We start from the raw sequence: 20,088 nt of genomic DNA, 5'->3' as shown, positions 1-20,088 counted from the left end.
GGTTCAAACCATGCCAGCGATAGTGCAATGATTAATCTGGACATTTGCAGCCCAGAGGCATGGATCCGGCCAAAACTGTCCACGGAGGCTGAGTCACGCCAGGTGAGCACCACAGAGAACCTGGGTTTGATGGAGAGAAAGATTTCCCTGAAAGAGTTGTGCGGCTGCTCAAAGACCGATGTTAGTTGAGGGTGGAGATCATTTAGGGTGAATAACTGAACTCCTAGAACATGCCATAATTTTTGGAGATTTTTATTCTTTTCTTCCAAAATGAAGTGGTACGTTTGGGAAGCACAGAAATAGTCCCCTTCCCCCTTTTCTGATAGCAAGCACTTGACTTTTCACTTTAAAAAAAGACATTTTCTAGCATAGAAATGGCTCCTCTCTTTTTTAAGCAAGCAAACCAAAAGAGGCAAGGGTTAAAAAAGCCCAACAGAAACTATTCACTTTGACCTCCCATTGACCGGGATCATGTTTTCCTCCCAAATTTTGGTTCAGCCACCCAGTTGAAAAATGCCTCCTGCCCCAGCCTCGCCGCTTGGGCCGGCTTTGTGGGTTTTGTCCGGCTGCGAGTTAATGGGATCATTGTGAAACTGGTGGACGCACACTTGACGTCGACCCTGTGTGGGAGGAGGAATCAGTTAGAAGACTGTAAGAAACCCGATTCAGTAGGAAAAGAGCAAGAGAAAGACTTTGTTGCTTCATTACCCTGCGGATAAAGCTTTCACAAAAACAGTAAGGGCAAATGTTTACCCTGCACGATGCAAACTGATCCCAGGTAATCTCAGGTTTAACGACATGGTTTAATACCACTGAAAAGGCCTCTTTTGTATTTCTCAGGCTGTCATCTGGTGACGTCCTACCTGCTGGGGGATTTCCTACAGGTGTCTCAAGATATCCTGGTAACAGCGGTGATACTTTTTCAACATGTTGTGAAAAATAAATATATTTATTTATTTAAAACATGTGCTTTTATATATATATATATATTTACATAAGCCCCAGTGCCCCATCGCTGGCAGAGGCCACCAGGGAAGGAATGGGGGTAAGGAATGAGCAATGTGATATCTGAATCACGCCCTGCTTTTGTGGCTGCAGGATTTTGTGAGACAGAGGTGGGGTTGGTGTGCCCAATAATCTCTGGAAAATTTCCCTGCCTTGGAAACTTTCCCGTTTTTATAACCTTCACATGTCGCCATGCCTCCCCCTGGGTGGGTGAGGGAGGATGAGCCACAGCAGCTGTCACCTCCACGCTCCATCTCTTGGTGGAGTCAATCTGGTTCTTGGGCAGGTCTTTTACAACCATCAGGAGCTGAATAATTACTGGGGGAGATCTTCATCCCCCACTTGGAGGTTGTTACAACTCCAGCCCATCTCCCTGTGGGACAGCGGGATGGGGACAGCTCACAGGAGGTGCTGGCATCTCCTCACCGCTGTGTAATTCAGCACAACAAGTTTTATTCAACACCAAGAAGCTCTGTAGCTCTTCACTGTGGGCTTTGGTTCCTGTTATCTCATTTTTCAGCTTTTAGCAACTTGTTCCCCAAAATATTCCATGCACACTCAAGCGGGTTTTTGCATTCAGCTTGCTGCCGTGTTCATGACCTCTTCCACGCCTCCCCCTTCGGATGCGGCGTGGACCTTCTGCAGGAGATTTTCTTTCTTCTAATGATATTTTTCACCCTGCTCTTTAGCTCTGGCTGCCCTGGGGAACCTTTTTACGGCCTTTTTGAATCAGTGCTTTGCATTTGCATCCTCAGTCCACTTCCACTCCATCTGCAAACGTTTCATTCTTGTGTTCAGCTGCTTAATTCTGAGGAGCTTCCTCATTTCTCTCTAATTTCCCTTTTTGCAGTTAAACACTGCAGTAGTAGCTTTTTTTTTTCCTGCACTGCAAATAATTTACAGTCACTGAACCTCCTCTGCTAAATCTATACGACTTGCTAACCATGGCCAGGCAGTGGTTTAGCCTGTGCCAACTCAAACCCATCAAGATAATGCCCAAACATAGTCAACCCTACAGGCTGGCCATATAGCTGTCCTCTCCAAGGATGGAGACACACCTGGGGCTAGATCAGGAGGGACTTCAGGACCCCAGAGCTTTAAAGGCTTTTACAGAGGTTGAACTGTTGTGGACCTCTGCAAGGAAAATCCCAGAGCATCTCGCAGCAGACACATCCGTCAGACCAGCTCTGCTTGTGACTGTCTCAATAAGGGAGAGGGAATTATATTGTCTCAGAAGCAAATGTTGTTGTAGAAAATGCCTTTTTCAGATATATCATGGTCTAGGCCAGCATCCAGGGGCTCTCACCACCACTAACAGCTTCCCAGGTCAAGGCTGCTGGAGACAGTGAGAGCCTGGCTGAACTGGTCGTCCTGGGGGACCCTCCCTGATACGTACAATGTTCTGGGACAACTGGTGGGAACCAAAGGGTTCTTCAGAAGGAGCACGTTTCCATGGACATTTGTAGTCTGGGGTTTGGGTTTTTTGCCCAGTAGAGACAGTGTGGTCACCCTGCTTAGGGATGACGGTGCCCTCTGACCACGCTTCTCCAGGGACAACCTCTCTGAACCTCTGCTCCAGCCAGCAGACTCTGGGCAGGGAGTGAATTTCCAGACACATAGCCTCAGTCTAATTAGTCTAAGAGGAATATTTGTTCTGGCTTTGACCAGAGCAGCTGGCCATGAGCCAGGACATTTTAACTTCCCAGCCTGAGCTCTGGAGACTTGCCGGTCAGACTGTCACTGCGCAACAAATACGTTGCCCTGACCCTGTCCGTCACAGCTTGGCTGCTCAGAGCTCGGTGGCAGCACCAGGAGCTCGTGCATGGCTGCTACAGGAGAAGACAAAAAGCTAAGGAGAAGCATCCTCAACTTCTAGTGGCCCAGGGCCTACAAAATTACTTGGTTTTATGGTAAATCTGCATCCCTGAGCCAAGTTATAGCCCCCTTTTCTGGGAAATCTTGAAATCTGCAAATTCACATAAGGATGTAAAAGCACAGTCTTGTGTGGCTACACCGAAGGCCCTTTTCTTGGTGCAAAAGCGTTTTGGGGAACCGCAGGTGCCCCGGTATGCAGCCAGCCCCCCCTTTTCCAGGGACAACAATGTATAACTCCTTGCCTGGATGAGCACATGTCTCTAATCCCATGTGGATACCTTGGGGGTCCTCAGAGATGAGCCCTTTTCCTAACCACTCGGCTTTCCAACTCCATAGAGAAGGGAGGATGGGGACCTTTCCTTCCTCCCCTAAACACCACTCCCTGCCACCAGCTTGCCTCTCTGCTGTTGTTCTGTATGGCCTGAGGTTTTGAATGTAATCCAGAGAGAAAGTAAAAATGGAAATTCCCCAGGGCATGGAGGGAAGGAGGATGAAAGGGAACAGTTTCTGATATCGTGGCAGCTGCGAGGTGGTTCCTTCCTCCCAGCAGCCTGGGCTGTGCCATCTGTGCGGCCGTGGGGAGCCGCGGGACATGAAGCCCGGAGCGGGCTGACCTGGCGGGTCACATCTCACCAGACTTTGCTCCTCAAACGAGGTCATCAGAGCTGCAGAGGTGGAAAGGGGTTGAAGTGACATGGCTGAGGTCATACAGTGGTGAGTCAGGATGAGGCCCTGGATGCCTGATCCAGCATCTTGCTGTCAGGACCATGGGCAACCATGAGAAGGAGGACAAGGACTGTGGGATCTCTGTCTGGCTGCGCTAGTGGGGGGACGGTGGGACAGGTACCCACGTGTCTTACAGCAACACCCAGTCAGGTGCTCCCTGCGGAGCTGAAGAAGCTGGAGGTTTTATTACTGGTGGATTCTCTGAGGTTTAATAGGGGTTTCCTCTTGCCTTGTCCCCCATGGAGGGATCATTCAGGGTCTGTCTCCTTCCTCTTCCACATGCTGGTGGAAACATCAGCATCTCTGAGCTTCTCACCTTCCTCCAGGTGTGACCAAACTGACTGACAGGCTCAGAAGTGATTCATCCCACAGCAACACACTCCAGTGTGCTGACAAACATGTATTTTCTTAGAAAATGCACTGCCAAGGCCCTCCAAAATCAAATACAGCTGCCTTTGAGAACACAAGAGTTTTAATACATGTTCTATTACTGGTGCTCTCTATTTATCTTCTCATCCCAGAGTTTTTCCAGTATTTTCTAGGCATCCTTTGTCCTCAAAGGGACCAGCAAGCTGAAACTTCAGAAACCAGAAATTCCCAGTCTGTGAACTGGGACAAGCCCACCAAAGCCAACAGTTCCTCTCCACCTGGTGGATGGATACCTGTTGTTAGAGGTGCCAGTGAAGCACCATCTCTGCATCTTTCCAAGCTCCTCAGAGGGCACAGTGGGGATTTCTGGTCTGTATTTCACTGCTCCTCTCTGGGCATCTTGTCCAAAGATCAAACACACTGAAAAGTCCCAATTAAGTTGCTGTTGGCTGCCATGAGACATGTGGTAGGTATCAGCCGTGCACATTAATGCTTAGTTAAAATAATCCATTAAAACTGTCAAGGAAGGAGACTCAGTGTGCTAGGAAACATCACGAAGAGGAGTTGAGTTCACTGTTCAGGATCTGGCTAAAATGCTGGTGCTGGGTTTTCTGCCGCTGTTATTATTTCCCTCCCTGCCTCCACATTTTCCCCTCCTCTCCCCTTTCATGCCAGTTTAGTGCCAGGATAGCTCCACCTTCTGCAGGAGAAACCCTCGGAGGAGCATGAAAGGACAAAGGCTTGGCTTTGCATGTGTTGTTTGTGTGCTTGTGTGCACTATTTCTAAGGCACTGGTATTTCCCCAGTGCTCCCACCGTCACTGATCGTGGGAGGTCACTGTAATTCAGCGGTAGGCAGCAAAGAGCTCTGCATAATCCCAAGCCTTGTCCCCAAATATTCAGAAATCGCTAGCTGATGCCCTTTATGGGCATTAAGAGCTTGCATTGTCCTTTGAAAACAAGCCTCAGCATCGGGAGAATGGATAAACCATGCAAGACCCTTCCTGAGCTGAAGGAAAAGGGAACTGGGCATATCCTCAGGGATGCTTAGACCTGCTCAGCGCACATCGACCGGGATGCAGAGAGAAATCAAAAGAGATGGGGAAGGAGGTGGGGAGGAAAGGGGGGAGGGAGGATAGAAACGTTTGCAGCGCGTTAGACCAAGCAGAAGGACCTGGGGCAGCTGACCTCCAGGCACCGGAGGAAAGGCCAAGGGAAGAGAAATGCCCTGTGCCAGGGTGATTTCCCAAGGGAAACAACCCTGAGCTTGGTATTGCATCCAGCCACGGTGCCACGGAGAACTGGAAAAGGGGCCAAAGCCTGGATCCCACAGGGGGAAGGGCAAAGGCATTGTAGGGAGATGGAAAAATACATCCGAGCAGGTCACGGAGACCTTCACTGTTTGGAGCAGTGACTACTTGCATCTCCATCTAGATGAGGACAAGTGAGCTGTTTCTGGTCCATGGATGAATTTTTGGCCAGCTTTGCTGCTGGGATAGCCTTGGGGCTCCCTCCGGAGGAGACCCCTCGCCTCCTGCTATGCACTTTGCTCCAAGCACCACAAAATTAGTAGGTGCCATGTGAGAGCTACAGTCCCCATGGCTGGGTGGTCACTGCCAACACGCAGGGCACAGGAGGTCCCACTGACCTGCTGACCTGCTTGGTAATTTTTACTCTTTCTGACCTCTTTACACCATGTGATCCCAATTCCCATTAGCTCCTGAGTCCTGCCTGGATCAAGGCGCCAGTGGCTGCTCAAATATAGTTAGTTACAGAGGTGATTTTTAACTCCACAGATGCAAAGGGCAGCAGAAAAAAAGCAATCTAGTTGGAACGTACATGATTTTGGATCTGGTCCCAGAGGGGCAGGATGTGTCCGTGCCCCCAAGGCTGGCAGCGTGTGTCCCTCTCCTATCTCTGGCACAGTCCAGGGTCACTTGGCCTTGGATGCGGCTTCGTGGAGATGAAACATTTCTATGCTTTGCAGCCTGGTGGGGCTTTGCCGGTGGCTGTTCTCCTGCACGCCATCTCAGGCCAGCTCCCTGCCTCTGTACCAGCCCTTATCTCCCCACAGACACTCTCCTCACGCTTATAAACTGGGAACATTTATTAACTGGGAGCACTTTTAAACAGGGAGCGCTTCCTTTCCCTGCCAGCCAGTTTTGCAGGCTGGGTGAGCGCGGTGACATGAAGGGGAGATTTGGGGCAGTAAACATGTGGTTGCACCCATTTTTCCTCTGTTTTTTTCACCTTTTCTCTTTACATTGTACCGGGAGCCAGTTTGCCTCAGCCTGGATGCAGTGGGAGGGACGGGAGAGGCATGTCGGGAGGTACTGCTGAAGGAGGGGGACCTCCAGCCCGCCACGCATGGAGCGATGCAGGACTCGGTGGCTATCATCTCTGCTTATCCGTGGTGGGTGAAAGGTGCAAGATGCCCCCGAAGGCGCTGAGCCAAGCAGCCCTGGAGGGCAAGCACAGCCTGGAGCCAGCAGCCGGTGGGAACGGGACTGTTTGGGCTAAGGGAGAGGCTGATTAGAGCTGCTCAAGGCCCTCAGAAAGCCGACCTTGCTGCAGCAGTGGGGGTGAGGAGCTGGAGCAGAGGGCTCGGCTTGGACGTTACACCACACATGGGACACGCTCTGCCCCTGCTTGCTGAGGCCGAGGAGCCAGGCATCAGTTTTTGCTGTGATTGCTGGAGACTTAGTGATTTGAGGGTGTTTGTGGTTGCCTGAGACCCTCTCCAAGCCTTGGTCAGCAATGCTTTAGGGGAACCAGGTGACTGGGGGGGGTCTCTGCATCCCCCATAATTGCTTGGGGTCCCCCCAAAGCACCACTGCTCGAGCACCAGTGTCACTTTGTGCCCAGAGCCACATGGCTGACAACCATCACACATCCTCTGAACACCTTCCAGGAAAGCACTGAGCTTCAGCCCTTTGACTGTCCCACCTGGAGCAACCTTCCCCACCCCACTCCCTTCCTCACCGGGGGGTGAGGTGTGAGATGCCCTCATGGGACAGAAAATAGAAAGTGGGACAGAAAGTAGGTGCCTCTTCATGCCACAAATCTTTCTCCAGCCTTCACTTAACCAAGTAGCTTCTCACCAGCCCAGTGTTTAATTTGCTTTTTACCCAAACCAGATGTGACCTTGGCTCTTTGTGCTCAGCCTTTCACCTAAGCCACCAGCCTCCAAAGCCGAGGGTTACCTTGGTCTAACCAAGGAGGATAATTGCTGTCACTGGCAGCAGCCAGAGAGGTTCCATAGCCTGGGGAGGAAATAACTAAAGCAAAGCAGGCATGAGAGACATTTCTGTGCTGTATACAGATCTGTGTACCATGGATCCATGTACTGCAGCTCCAACCCCATCCTTGCTTCCTGTGAGTGCAAAATGTTCTGATCAAATGTTCTCCAAAAGAGTGGTTATGGGAATTGGGACCTAATTCTCTCAGAAACCTCAGAGGTGATGTTTTCCACAGCCTGGAGAACATCTTTAAGGTGACTGGATGGTGACCCTGCCTTGGCAGAGCACCTGGGTAGGTATGGATCCCTTTCTGGGGGGGAAGGTGGGTCAGCTAGCCTGGTTTCAAGAGGTAAGTGTCAACCATGGGAGTGAGTCTCTGACATCAGAGAGGAGGATACTTCCAAAAGGCAGCTGATGCCATCTCCAGGGGTGCAAGATGATCTATAGAATCAGCCTCAAGACTCAGACATGGACCTTTTAAAACACATCTGGACACATCAAACCGAAATTAGGCATCTGGGATGGATGTCCACCTGGTGTATCTCCCCGGACTCTCCATCGGGAGGAATGTAGGTGCTTCCCAGTGTTGTTCATCTCCAGCTGTGCCTGTGCTGCCTCTCCAAAACAGTTGGAAAGGGGCTCATCTCCAAAAGGAGCAGGTCAAACAGCTGCTGTTCCCAGATATTTCTCTGTCCCTCACTTCACAAGAGCACTGACTCTCTTGTGCCAGCTGTGCTAACATCTGGACTTTGCTATCCTGCAGGAGCACCTGCTTCAGAGGACAGAAGTGCATCCACTTCAGCCAGAGCTTTTACCTCTGATCTAATGACAAACACATGGCGCTCACGTCCTCTGCAGCACGTCTGGAGGTTGTCTGGGATTTACTGGGGCGGCAGCAGGAGGATGACGAGCTCACCTTGTCCTTGCAAGGCCACTGTGTGGGGCAAAGCAGCCCAGTCTTCACTCCTGATGCACACAATGGTGGATGCGAGAAAGCCTGGTGTGAGGGCTTGGAAAGGGCTGGTGTTTGCAGCCCCTCCACCTTGCAAAGGAGTAGACAGAGCCTGGGACAGGTGCAGCCTTGTTACACCAAACTGTGGCTTCAAGGACTTTGCTGGTCACCTCCTGGGCACAGGAAAGACTCCCACCTTCCCACACAAGTGGACAGGATTTGTTTCCTAAGGGTGTCTTCTCCTCCTTTCCCTTCCACAAAACGGCTGAGGCAGGGACCTCTGGAGACCATCGAGTCCAACTACATGCTCAAGCAGAGCGACCAGGAGTAGGTTGCCCAGGACCATGTCAAGATGAGTTCTGAGCATCTCCAGGGATGGAGATTCCACAACCTCAGCTGGCAACCTGTGCCAGTGCTTGACCACCCTCACAGTAGCAAAATCATTTTCTTACATCTAAAGAGGATTTATGGTGTTTCAGTTTGTGCCCATTACCTCCTGTCCCATCACAGGGCACCACTCAGAAGACCCTGGCTCCATTTTCTTTGTTCCCAAGCCATCAGGTATTTGAAAAGATTCCTCCAAGTCTTCTCATCTCCAGGCTGAACAGTCCCAGCTGTCTCAGCCTTTCCTTATACAAAAGATGCCCTCGTCCCTTCTTCATCTTCATGGCCCTTCACTGGACTCAGTACAGCATGTTCATGTCCTTCTCATGCTGGGGAGCCCAGAAGCCCACCAGGGCACTCAGGTCCTGCTCTGCAGAGCTTCTTTCCAGCTGCTCAGCACGCAGCCTGTGCCGGTGCCTGGGGTTAGTCCTTCCCAGGAGCAGGACTTTCCATTTCCATTAATAGAACTCCATGAGGTTGCTCTCTGCCCCTTTCTCCAGCTTGGCCAGGTCCCTCTGGAGGGCAGCACGTCCATCGGGTGTATGAGCCATTCCTCCCAGTTTTCACTTTTCCTTTTGCCAGGGCTTCCTAAAGGATGGGGAACCACAGGGCACCCCCGGGCTGGTGGGGGACTTTCCAGCCAGGACCCATCCCACCATTCCCAAGAGCGGTGAGTAGAGCAGACCTGGAGAGGGGACAGCAAGGGGAAGCTCCCAGCACCAGGCAAGTTCATGATGATGAGGCAGGTCTGAGGCCAAGCTAGAGCATCAATCCATGAGAGCCCATGGCCAGGCAGGGCTGGGCCTTGGTGGGGCTGCAGACACCTATGGTGTCGCTGGGGCAGGGACTGATGGCCCTGGGTTGAGCTGAAATGGGGGTCCTGGGCAGGATTGGGGGAGGCCCCAAGGGAGGCTGGGCAGGGCATTTGAAGCCAATTAGTGTCCTCAAGCCCCTAACACTCGTCTCTTCTCTCCTAAGTGGCCAGGACTGATCACAAGGAGGAGGGAGCAGAGAGGATGGGTGGTGCAGGATGGATGTGAACATGGTGCGGGTCTCTTGAAGATGTGGCTAGTGAGTGTTGGTCATCTGTTTAATATCATAACAGCTGTGAGGCTGGGGAGGGGTCAAGAAGAGATTTTCCCTACTGGTTTGGGCCATGGAAAGTTTCACGGAGGCTTTGGCTCAGTTTCTTTCCTCCCGCAGCATCAGCTCCAGCTGAGATGAGAGCAGCTCCATGCAAAGCAGCACCATGGCCCAAGGTGATGGAGGTCTCATTTCTGCTAGGGATTTTTCTTTGTCTTTAGATCTTTGCCTTGCAAACAGGTACAGGAGACACTTCCCCTCCTTAGCGCGTAGTCGGCACCATCAGAGCAAAGGACCTGTCTCAGCCAGGACCTTGGCACGGTCTCACCCTGTCTGATCTCCAGCCTTGACACTTGAGAGGGCTCTGGGCGGGCTATGAGGGATGAAAGTGGTTTGGTTCCCCATTGTCATTGTATGGGAATTTGGATGGAAACAAACATGTAAGAAGTAGCCAAAAGGAAATACTCAGTGAGAGATGTTAAAGCAGATTTTAATAAATGTTTACAAACCCCCCAGCAGCCAAGAGCGGGAATGGAGAAGGAAATAGCTATAGAAAAGGACAGTTTTACTATTTAAAACTTCTTGAATCACTCCTACCCAAAAGAACAATCAACTCTTACTCATTTTACTCGAAGATAGAGACCTTTGGGAGCCCGCAGGACAGGGGTGCATCATCTCGTGCCGGAGCAGGCGAGACATAAGGCATGTGGAAGAGGGACTTTCCCAAATCCGGGATGGAGTCTGTGTCCCTGTGGTACCCGTGTGCCTCTGAGGGTCAAGGCTTTTCTCAGTGGCATCACTCCGTAGCAGGGACATCCTGCTGACTCCGCTCTGCTTGAGGAGCAGAAGTCCTGGGCACCACAGCTGGGGAGGGGAGAAGTTTTTCACTTGCTCCAGCTTAATTTAGAGAGGAGACCCATCCGGTATCTTCTCCGGGACCATGTGGATTTTAACACTGAATAATCCCCAAAACTCAGCTGAGGCCTCTGCTTTTGTGCTTGCCTTGGCGCAGGGCCATCGCGTGACTCATAAACCTCTTGCTGTTTGTTTAATGTACCAATTCCGGCTCTATCGAATCTCTAAGAGGGAAGTTAATTCACAAGCCAAATCAATATTAACAGCCTTAGGAGGAGGAGGAAGAAGAGAAGGAGAAACTAGACAGTTTGGCGTTGCTGCCGCACCAGTGAGCTCTTTCACGTTGCCGGCTGGTGTGAACACGTCTTCCTCACTCAATGGTCCTGGGATGATGTGACAGTCCTAGGATCTATGTGGCAGTCCTAGGATCTATGTGATACTCCTAGGATCTATGTGGACATTGTTGTCATCTCCAAGCCCTGTGTGATACCTACAAAGGCTTTCTGGAGACGTAAGGGAGGCACACAGTCCAAGACATCTGCTTGGAAGATGCCCAAAGAAATCAGCCTGTTTGCACACAGGTCCCTACACCCTGAAAAGCAGGTTGGTGACATCTCTGATACCTGGGAGCTCTCCTGTGCTAACGCTTGGCAAGCGATGGGCATGCAGAGGAGGGAGGAGCAGGGCTGGTCTGCTGAAATGCAGAGCAAGGAAGAGGGAGAAGAGCCAACAGAGGAACAGGTCCAGGAGCCAGCAGGGTAGGAGCCAAGCCCTTGAGCTGTCCCGGTTGTTTGCAGACATAAAAAATTTGTGCACACATGAACATCACGAGGTAAGTGCTGTCTCTGGAGGTTGTGAACTCCCAACCTGGGAATGGCCAAAATGGTGCGTTGAGTCATGGGCCACGTGGTACCTCTAAAATACTGGAGATTGGGGCATTTGGACAATCACCCAGGAGGAGATCAGCCACATGGGATGCTGCTCAGCCCTGACGCTGGGACTGAGCAAAGAGACACATTCAGGCGTGCCAAGGCAAGATGAGACCGCAAGGTGTGTCATGCCCAAAGGTCTTGGTTAGCCAAGAGTTGTTTGCACCTGCTCTTATCCTGGTGGAGAAAAGCAGCATTTCCTCTTATGTCTGTGTTAAAAAGCAGATGTCAAGCTGCCTGGAAAAATGAGATTTAATAATATGCTTAATTGCAGCCGCCTGGTCGCAGCCTGATCCCTTGACCTCTGGAAGACAAGGTTCTGTTGACCACTAATACATTGTGCTCGGAGCCATGTGTCTTGGCGACAGAGTCCACCACAAAACATGTTAGAGAAGAGAAGATCCCATGGTTCTTTCTCCAACCACCGTGCTGAAATGAGCCAGTTTGGACCAAACAGGTACAAGCCCACCAGCTGCTGCATTTGCAGTTGGTCTTGAAGGCAACATAAGGCATCCCCAGCAGCGCGGGCAGCAGGGCGAGGGAGGGGGTGCTGCCCCCCTGCCCCGCTCTGGGAGACCCCCCTGCAGCGCCGCCTCCAGCTCGGGGCTCCTCAGCACGGGACAGACACAGGGCTGTGGGAGCGGGGCCAGAGGGGGCACAGAAATGCTCCGAGGGCTGGAGCCCCTCTGCTGCGAGGCCGGGCTGGGAGAGCTGGGGTTGTTCAGCCTGGGGAAGAGAAGGCTGCGGGGAGACCTTATTGCGGCCTCCCAGGGCTTAACGGGGGGCTGTAGGAAGGATGGGGGCGACCTCTTTAGCAAGGCCTGTTGTGACAGGCCAAGGGGGGATGGTTTGAAACTAAAGGAGGGGAGATTCAGACTGGATCGAAGGGAGAAATGTTTTACGCTGAGGGTGGTGAGACACTGGCCCAGGTTGCCCCGAGAGGTGGTCGATGCCCCATCCCTGGGCACATCCCAGGTGAGGCTGGACGGGGCTCTGAGCGACCTGATCGAGTTGACGATGTCCCTGCCCATGGCAGGGGGTTGGGCTGGATGAGCTCTGAAGGTCCCTTCCAACCCCAACCCTTCTGTGATTCTGTGACTCCATGATAGCACCTTCATCTCCCCCTCCAAAGGCGATTCGGAATATGGCACAGTCACGTCTCCCTGCAGGAGATTCTCCTCAAACCTTCCTGGAAACCAACCAGCTTCTTGTCCATCATTCCCGTTATTTTTCTGGTTTTATTTTAATCCCATGCTTGTTGTTATTGTTCAGTTTTCCTTTGAATAAATTTTTCTGAGTATCCCAGAATAGAGGATCATGTCAGATAATAACTGGAAGGAAGTGAGAGTGCCTAGCATTACTGGATATATTAAATTAAGCCTATTTCACAAGGGTTTTTCTGTTTATGCTAAAGACCTGTCTGGGCCTTTACCCCTAAAGTTTATGTTAGAGCAGCTGCCGCCGTGCTGAGATCAGGTCTCTCGGTTTGATGTGCGTGGAAGGGGACGAACCCAGCCACAGGCAGCTGCCAGCCTCAGCAAAAGGGTTCAAAAAGCTGCATGTCTGTCTTGCCCGGAACCTGGCGCTGGGTCTGAGCTGTCTGGTAGTGTCCGTGTGGGAGTGAAAAAAAAAAAAAAGGATAAATTGGAATAGAATAGAAAGAATAGAATACAATAGAATAGGATAGAATAGCATACAATACAATGAAATGACATGAAATGACATGAAATGACATGAAATGACATGAAATGAAATGAAATGAAATAGAGTAAAATCAAATAAATAAATAAATAAAGCAAAAAAACCTAAAACAAAGCAAAACAGAACAGAACAAAATAAAACAAAAATAAAATAAAATAAAATAAAATAAAGTAAAATAAAATAAAATAAAATAAAATAAAATAAAATAAAATAAAATAAAATAAAATAAAATAAAATAAAATAAAATAAAATAATAAAACCTTATTTGCAGGAAGAAGGATAAAAAAATAGACACATTAGAGAGGCTGACCATGCCGGAGCGGTGGTGTGAGTTAAGCCGCCCGCGCTGCCTGACAGCACACGCAAGCGCGAGGGGAACGAGCTGATCTTGTTTGCCATCAGATTCCCCTCCTCCCGCCGTGCCGATGTGCAGAACTTCACCGCCGCCTTGGTTTTGCAACACATCCCCAACGGGACGGACCTGCTTGAACATTTTTGGCTTGGGCAGGTCCCGGGTGTCGCGGTCGGCGCAGGCCAGGCAGGCTGAGGGCAGGAGAGCCCTGCCTGCTGATCCACCAGGCTTCACCCATAGCAGACATGGGGTCTGACCCTCCATTTCAGGGTCCTGGGGAGTTCTCTAGGTGTTAGCTGGAAGCCGGGGATTCACACTTTTGTGTAAATGGGGAAACTGAGGCACAGATTGGGGTCATCACAGCATTGCCCCAGGAGCTGCCGGGTCCAACCTCCTGCTCCCAGCAGCAATGGGTGCAGACTTCCTCGCTCAGGATGGTCGTAAAACCCCCAATGATGGTTCTAACCTCCACATCAGCATCTCCTGAGCATCAGTGAGCACCTACACAGTGCTGCAAGCCACCACATCGAAAGAGAAGGTGCGGCAACCATGCCAGGTTTTGCCCAAACCAAGACAGTTGATGGCCAGGACCCCCCAGGTTTGTATTTTCCCGGTTATAGTTTCACCCTTGTGTTTGTGCAAAATGTCTTGGCACCGGCTCTGCTCTGAGGTTTGTTTAGAAGATGCTGCCAAGGGTAATGCTGCTCCCAGCGCTGTTGCATGAGGACCACGTCCCGGCAAAAACTGAGTCTGTCTTGGGAAGCTATTCCTGCTTCCCCCCTTATCCAGGGCACCGAGCTGGCCCCGGACCCCTAATTCTTGCTCCTACAGGGGCAATGTTGCCTCTAACCCAAAGCAAACCCTATAGCAAGCCTTGAGTGGGTTTGCTGGAGTTTTGAGCCTTTTTCTGCTTGCAGAAAAGGGGATGTGAGGGTTTCCTGATGGATTCAGTGGGGAGAAAAAGATGAGAATCATCCCCATATGAGGCTGGAGGACATGAAATGGTCCCTCTGTGGTGACGCTGCCAGTAAAGCCTCCAGCGAGTTGTGGTAAAGTTATCTCTCAGCAAGCAGCGCGGAATAACCTGTTATCTATAAATCAAGGACCATTAATATCAGGGATATCTCAAAAATCTTCCTATGAAATGTGATTATCGCATTTGGTTTAGCTGAGCAGAAACCTCAAGCACTGGTGGGGGTTTTTTTGCCTACCTCTAAGAGGCAGAAGAGAAAACTTGTGTCTGAATTTCACCTTGTTTCTGTAACTCTGCTCTTTTCAAAAAAAAAAAAAGAAGTTGCTTTCATGTAAGAAAGAGGCAAATTCTTGGAATTATAAAAAAAACCACACTTGGGACACAGCTTCCCTTTTTGCTTCTTCAAGAGCATGATGTGATCTTCTGAGAAGCAGAACCGAAAGGGAGAAGCAAGAACATGTGAGATGCTCCACACAGAAAACTTCATTGACAACGCCGGACACGAAACAGATGGTTTTTTCCCAAAATAAATGTCCAATCTGGTCGCCTTCGCAATGGAAGGAACAGGACACTGCGGCTTAAATATTTGCTGCTGTGACTGGGTTTGATGGACCCACCTGCAGGCAAAGAAGAACCAGCCCAAGAGTTGAGCGGGTCCCTGCATGGTCCTGGGAAGCAAATGGTTCATGCTCTGAGCTTTAATTCCTGGAAGGTTTTGGTCCCTAGGGGAGATGCCTCATGCCTGGGTTATTTTGGCTGCTCAAGAGTCCCCACTGCACCCTCACTGACCTTGGCGAGGGGATGGATATCCTGAGTCAACAGCACTGCATTTAATGGTGTTAATGAGCAAAAAGAGCAGCGAAAGACTTAAAATTTCTGTTACAGAAAGGCTTAGACTAAATGCACGGATTAAAAATTTCACGTCTATCCAGCTAGGATATTTGAGCTGCAGCTCGGAAGTCCCAGGTGAACTCATCACACACAAAATCCCTTTTCTCTTGCTGCAGGAGCAGCAGAACCGAGCATGGGGTTCCTGGGGACGCAACAAGAAGTTGCACCAACAAGTAGTTTTTAATGAAAAGCATTAAATTTGCAGTGCACAAAATTGCTGGGTTCCTGGTAACTCACACCCAGCTGGGTGGGAAATTTGCCCATCCCACCCTTGTGCTGCATCAACCCACCCATAAGACCCAAGTGCTGGGCGGCCACCAGGCAGGTGACAACCTGTGCTCCTGCAGCAGCAGCACATGGGGGCAAGGTGGGACACCTGCGCTTGGCCCTGGTTTACAGTGATGGACCATGATCACGGAGCCCCTCGGGTTGACTCAGAGCTGAGATGCTGGTTTTCAACCTTAAAATAAGTATTTTTACCATACGAATGTGACCGGGTGTGTGGTTTTGCTGGGATGGTGGTACCCCAAAAGCAGGCATCTCCATCAATGTTTCCGTCCTTCATCCCTGGTAGTAATTTGCGGGGGTGGGGGGGGGGGGGGTGTGTGCAATCATTTTCCAGACTAAACTCTCCAGCTGAACTACCTCTGGTCCGACAGCCAAAGCAAACAAGCTATCAAGGAAACAGCGACAAATTGAGGGAAGTTATTTTTAATCTTTCCCGGATGGGAAATAGCAAAGGTACCTGCAGGTCTCCTGTGCTTTGACCATCTGATTCCTCCCTGCGGACGTGGTCCGGAAAGCGGAGAAGCCTGGAGGTGGTGAGGCAAAAGGACACGGCGTGCTCCTCCATCACCCCCTGGGCAGCTGGCAGCGTGGCCAGATCCTGCAGGTCCCCATGGGGATCTGAGCCTGCTTTCGGACACCCTTTTATCATCACCTGATACCTGGACCCATCCCTGGGGCTGCTGGAAGAGCCCAGTTCTCCCACCACAAGGATGGTGGAGTTCCACGCTGGGTTGCACCTCGGCTCCATACCATGGTCTCCCGTCATGGGGGATGGGGATGATGGGTGTTTATGAAGAGGTGTGTTGGTGAGAAGACCAAGATGGCCATCGCTGTGCTGAGCCTCAGGTGCCTGAGACCTTCCCAGGATGGGAAGAGCCACAGTGGGGCGAAAACCCAAAAGGGATATAGGATCTACTGACATGGGGTGGAGGGGAAGGAGCTGAAGGAGGGGCTGTGGCCAGCCTGGAGGTGCTTGACTTCCACTCAACCATGCAAAGTTCAGAGACGTCCCCATCCCAGACCCCCAGCTCTGTCCTCAAAGGGACAAAGTGCAAACATTTGTGAGGATGATGCAGCAGGAGCCCATGGTGTCCCTCTTTGCAGAGCCTCCTAGCAGTGGGGGTGGAGAAGACCTCTCAAAGATGGCAACAAAGTGTGAAGGCCCACCTCAGAAAGTTCTGTCACAAGACTCCCTCATGCCCTAAGCCCTGGGATTCCCTTCCTGTGAAGACCCACAGGTACATGTCCGAAAATCTCCCTTCCCAACCTGCTTCACCAGCAGACGGACGAGGTCTCCTGCACCCAGGCCACCTCCCAAACACCCACCACTTTCCTTCTGCTGAAGTCGTGGATGAAACTGGAGCCTAAGACACCACTCGTGCCTGGATCCCCGCACTCCGCACAGCTCCTTGAGGATTCCCGAGCAAAGAAGAGCAATGAGTGGAAGCAACCCTGAGTTTCCGGGACACATCAGGGTGTGCTGGTGAGAGGAAAGGAAGCCTGCAAAGAAGGCATTAATCATCTATGTGCTGGCAGGAGGAGAAGCTCAGCAACTCCTTCCTCCCCTGCTGACGTCCACGGAGCTCTAGGAAAGCAGGTGGGAGAGGAAAATGAGCTCAAACACACTTCTTCAGAAATGCTGAGACATAGGAACGGTGGGTCAGCTCCCACTTGGAGCAAAGCCAAGACTTTGTTGTCTGAATTCCCATCAAAGCCAAGATTTCCCAGCACTCCCGTGGAGCCCTGGCAGAATGAGTACATTGAGCTCATAGCCTGTTGCTGGGACCTCATCACCTCCAGAAGGAAATTTGGGCTGGATGGCCAGAAACATGGGCCTGGGACCCATCATTGCAATGGGGGTTGAAGGTTAGACCAGTTTCTTCAATGCAGAGGTCCAGCAGTGAGAAGGTTTGTCTTCTTCTGCTGGGGTTTTCACCCCAGGTAGGTGCACCGGTTTGACTGCGGTGAAGGTTGATTGCACCAAAAGGACGGAGGGGACCAGCAGAGATGAGACTTTCTCTACCAAACACCTTCTCTGCCAAAAATCTGGGGACTCAAAGGCAGGTGCTGGGGTAGCAGATATCTGTGGGTGAGCCTGGGGTGGCCACCTCCTCTGAGCTAGTTAAAAAAGAGGAAGTTGCCATCAAATGTCACCTCCTCACGAGCAATCGCTAATAGGTCCACCACCCTGGCAGGCTACTATTGCCAGGAGGACACAAGAAATTAATTTCATTTCCATTATAAATAACTTCTAGGAGTAATGACATTTTTCATGCAAGACATCTCTGGTCTGGTGAGCCATGGCAGAGCCTGAGGCAGAAGGGACCCAGCCTGCGTCGTCGGTATGTGTGTGTTGGGGGAGAACCTGAAAGCCCTGTAGGACCCTCCCCATGGGGACATCCAGCGTCTGGTGGTGGGGACACCCCTGCCCCGAGGCTTTCACAAAGCTTCAGCATTTGAAAAATGCTGCTTTTCGCCTCCAACAAGGGTTTTGCGTCAGTTTGAAGGAGCACGGTCCCAGCTCCCGGCTGCCTCCCTGGCACCACAGATGCTCCTCTGTCCATCTGCACCATCCTGCGACCCACCAGCAGCCGGAGAGCTGGAGCCTGGTGGGAAGGTGCAATTACCCTGGGCAGCAGCTGCAAAGGTCGCCTGCAATCAGCCACTAACACACTGACCGGCAACATCCAGCCGGAGGAACAGAAACCAGGCGGCCAAAGAGTCTTGGGAAGCCAAATCCAGCCACCGCGCCAGGCCTTTATGCCAGGGATTAATTCAGTCGGTGAGACTCCAAGAGGAACCCAGGCTATTCCCTTTCCCTCATTATTTTTCCCAGAGAGTTTTATCTGCCTTTCACGTGGATAAAAAGAGGTGCAAAAACAATGCCTTGCTTGAAATCTTCTTTAGCCTTGCTGCCGCCTCCAAATTTGCCTCTCCCATCCCTGCTCAACCCCCAAAATGCTGGGGTCTGGGGGGTTCCCATTTATTCCAGGTGCTGTAGGGCTGGTCTTGAGGCTACAGATCAGGCTGCAGGCCTCAGCAGAGGCGGTTGGGGCTGGTAGGCAGCCAGGAGCCACTATTTTATTTTCTCCTTTTTAACACTCCCTCCACTATTTACAGTGTCCCCACAGCAGGACAGGTGGCTACGAGGCGTTCACCTTGGGGACCCGCAAGGACACCGGCCGTGCCAGGAGGGAGGAGGACACCAGCTCTTTTTCACCAGCTCAGAGACTGTGCCAAAGACAGATGCAGTTCTGGAGGTGGGATAAGTGCTCATGTGGGCGATTCATCGGAGGAGTGAGTTGTGTCCGTTCTCAGCTGCAGTCTCCAGATGCTTGTGGAAAGCCCTGGGCTTCCCATCACAGGCTGCTGGACTTGTTTGCACAAGGCGTGTTTTCCGCTCTACTCTGGGGAAAGACACTTTTTCTCCCAGTTTCCGTCTCCCCATGGCGGCTGAGGGAGCGGGGAATTTCACAAGGGCACCGAGCCATCACCAACCCAACCCCACAAGCCCGGGCAGCCCCAGGATGAGGGTGATGGCTCCAGCCTGGCTGTGGTTGCAAATATTTACAGCTGCTTCTGCCAGAGCCCATCTCCCCCGTGGCCCTGCTGCCTGGCTTGGCTGTGGGCTTGCGCCAGGATCGATGAAAGCCCGCGTTGTCCATCGTAGCGCAGGCGCCGGTGGGATGCGGACAGGCTGCGGCACCTCATTCCACCTCCCTATCCTGCACCGTGCAGCCAAGCCCCCACCCAAAACTCCTCTCTTCATATTTGGGTGCCAGCTCCAGGGGTGCATCGCTCAACGAGGCGATGCCGGGGAGCCCCCCGCATGGTGCTCCGTCCTGCAGGTGATGCCGGTTGGCACCTCTTTGCCCTCCACCATCACCGAGACCCATCACAAGCCCCTAAAAAGAAAGGAGGGGAATAATTTTGGAGGGCAAACTGGGCTTCCAGGGAAAGGAAGGGCCAAGCCCGTCATCCCGCGTAATTCCTGGACTGTTTATGCATCGGCCCTTTCATACCCAACACATCCCCCCCGGGTGTTCCTTTTCTTATTGCTCTTTAATAGCCCTGCTCAGGAAGCGCTGAGGCTTGACTGCCTGGTTAATGAGTACCGAAGCCACCGACCCTTTCGGCTGAGACCTGGTGCCGCAGGGAGACCCTGTGCCCAGCACCCAGCTGCTCGTCGCAGCAGCTCCCAGCCTCTACCCGGGGCGATCCAGCTGTTGGCCGATGCGTGAGCACCCCACCCTGTACACCCCACTTTTGGGGTGGTTGGAAGTCCCCCACCACCCCATTCAAGCCAGATGTTTGCACACGCCCTAAGGCGAATCCAGATGTTTGCGTGGCAGCCCCCTCCATGCAGCTGTCCGTCACCCAACCCAGCTGTTCCCCCCTGCCCCAATCCAGCTGTGACCCTTCCCCAGGTCCCTCCGGGGCCACCCTCAGGTGCCAGGGCTGGAGCAG

The sequence above is a fragment of the Phalacrocorax aristotelis genome, chromosome 1 (genome assembly GCF_949628215.1).
Source record: "Phalacrocorax aristotelis chromosome 1, bGulAri2.1, whole genome shotgun sequence".
NCBI lineage: Eukaryota > Metazoa > Chordata > Aves > Suliformes > Phalacrocoracidae > Phalacrocorax > Phalacrocorax aristotelis.
The sequence above is the reverse complement of the archived record's forward strand: the minus strand, read 5'-3'. Positions refer to the sequence as shown.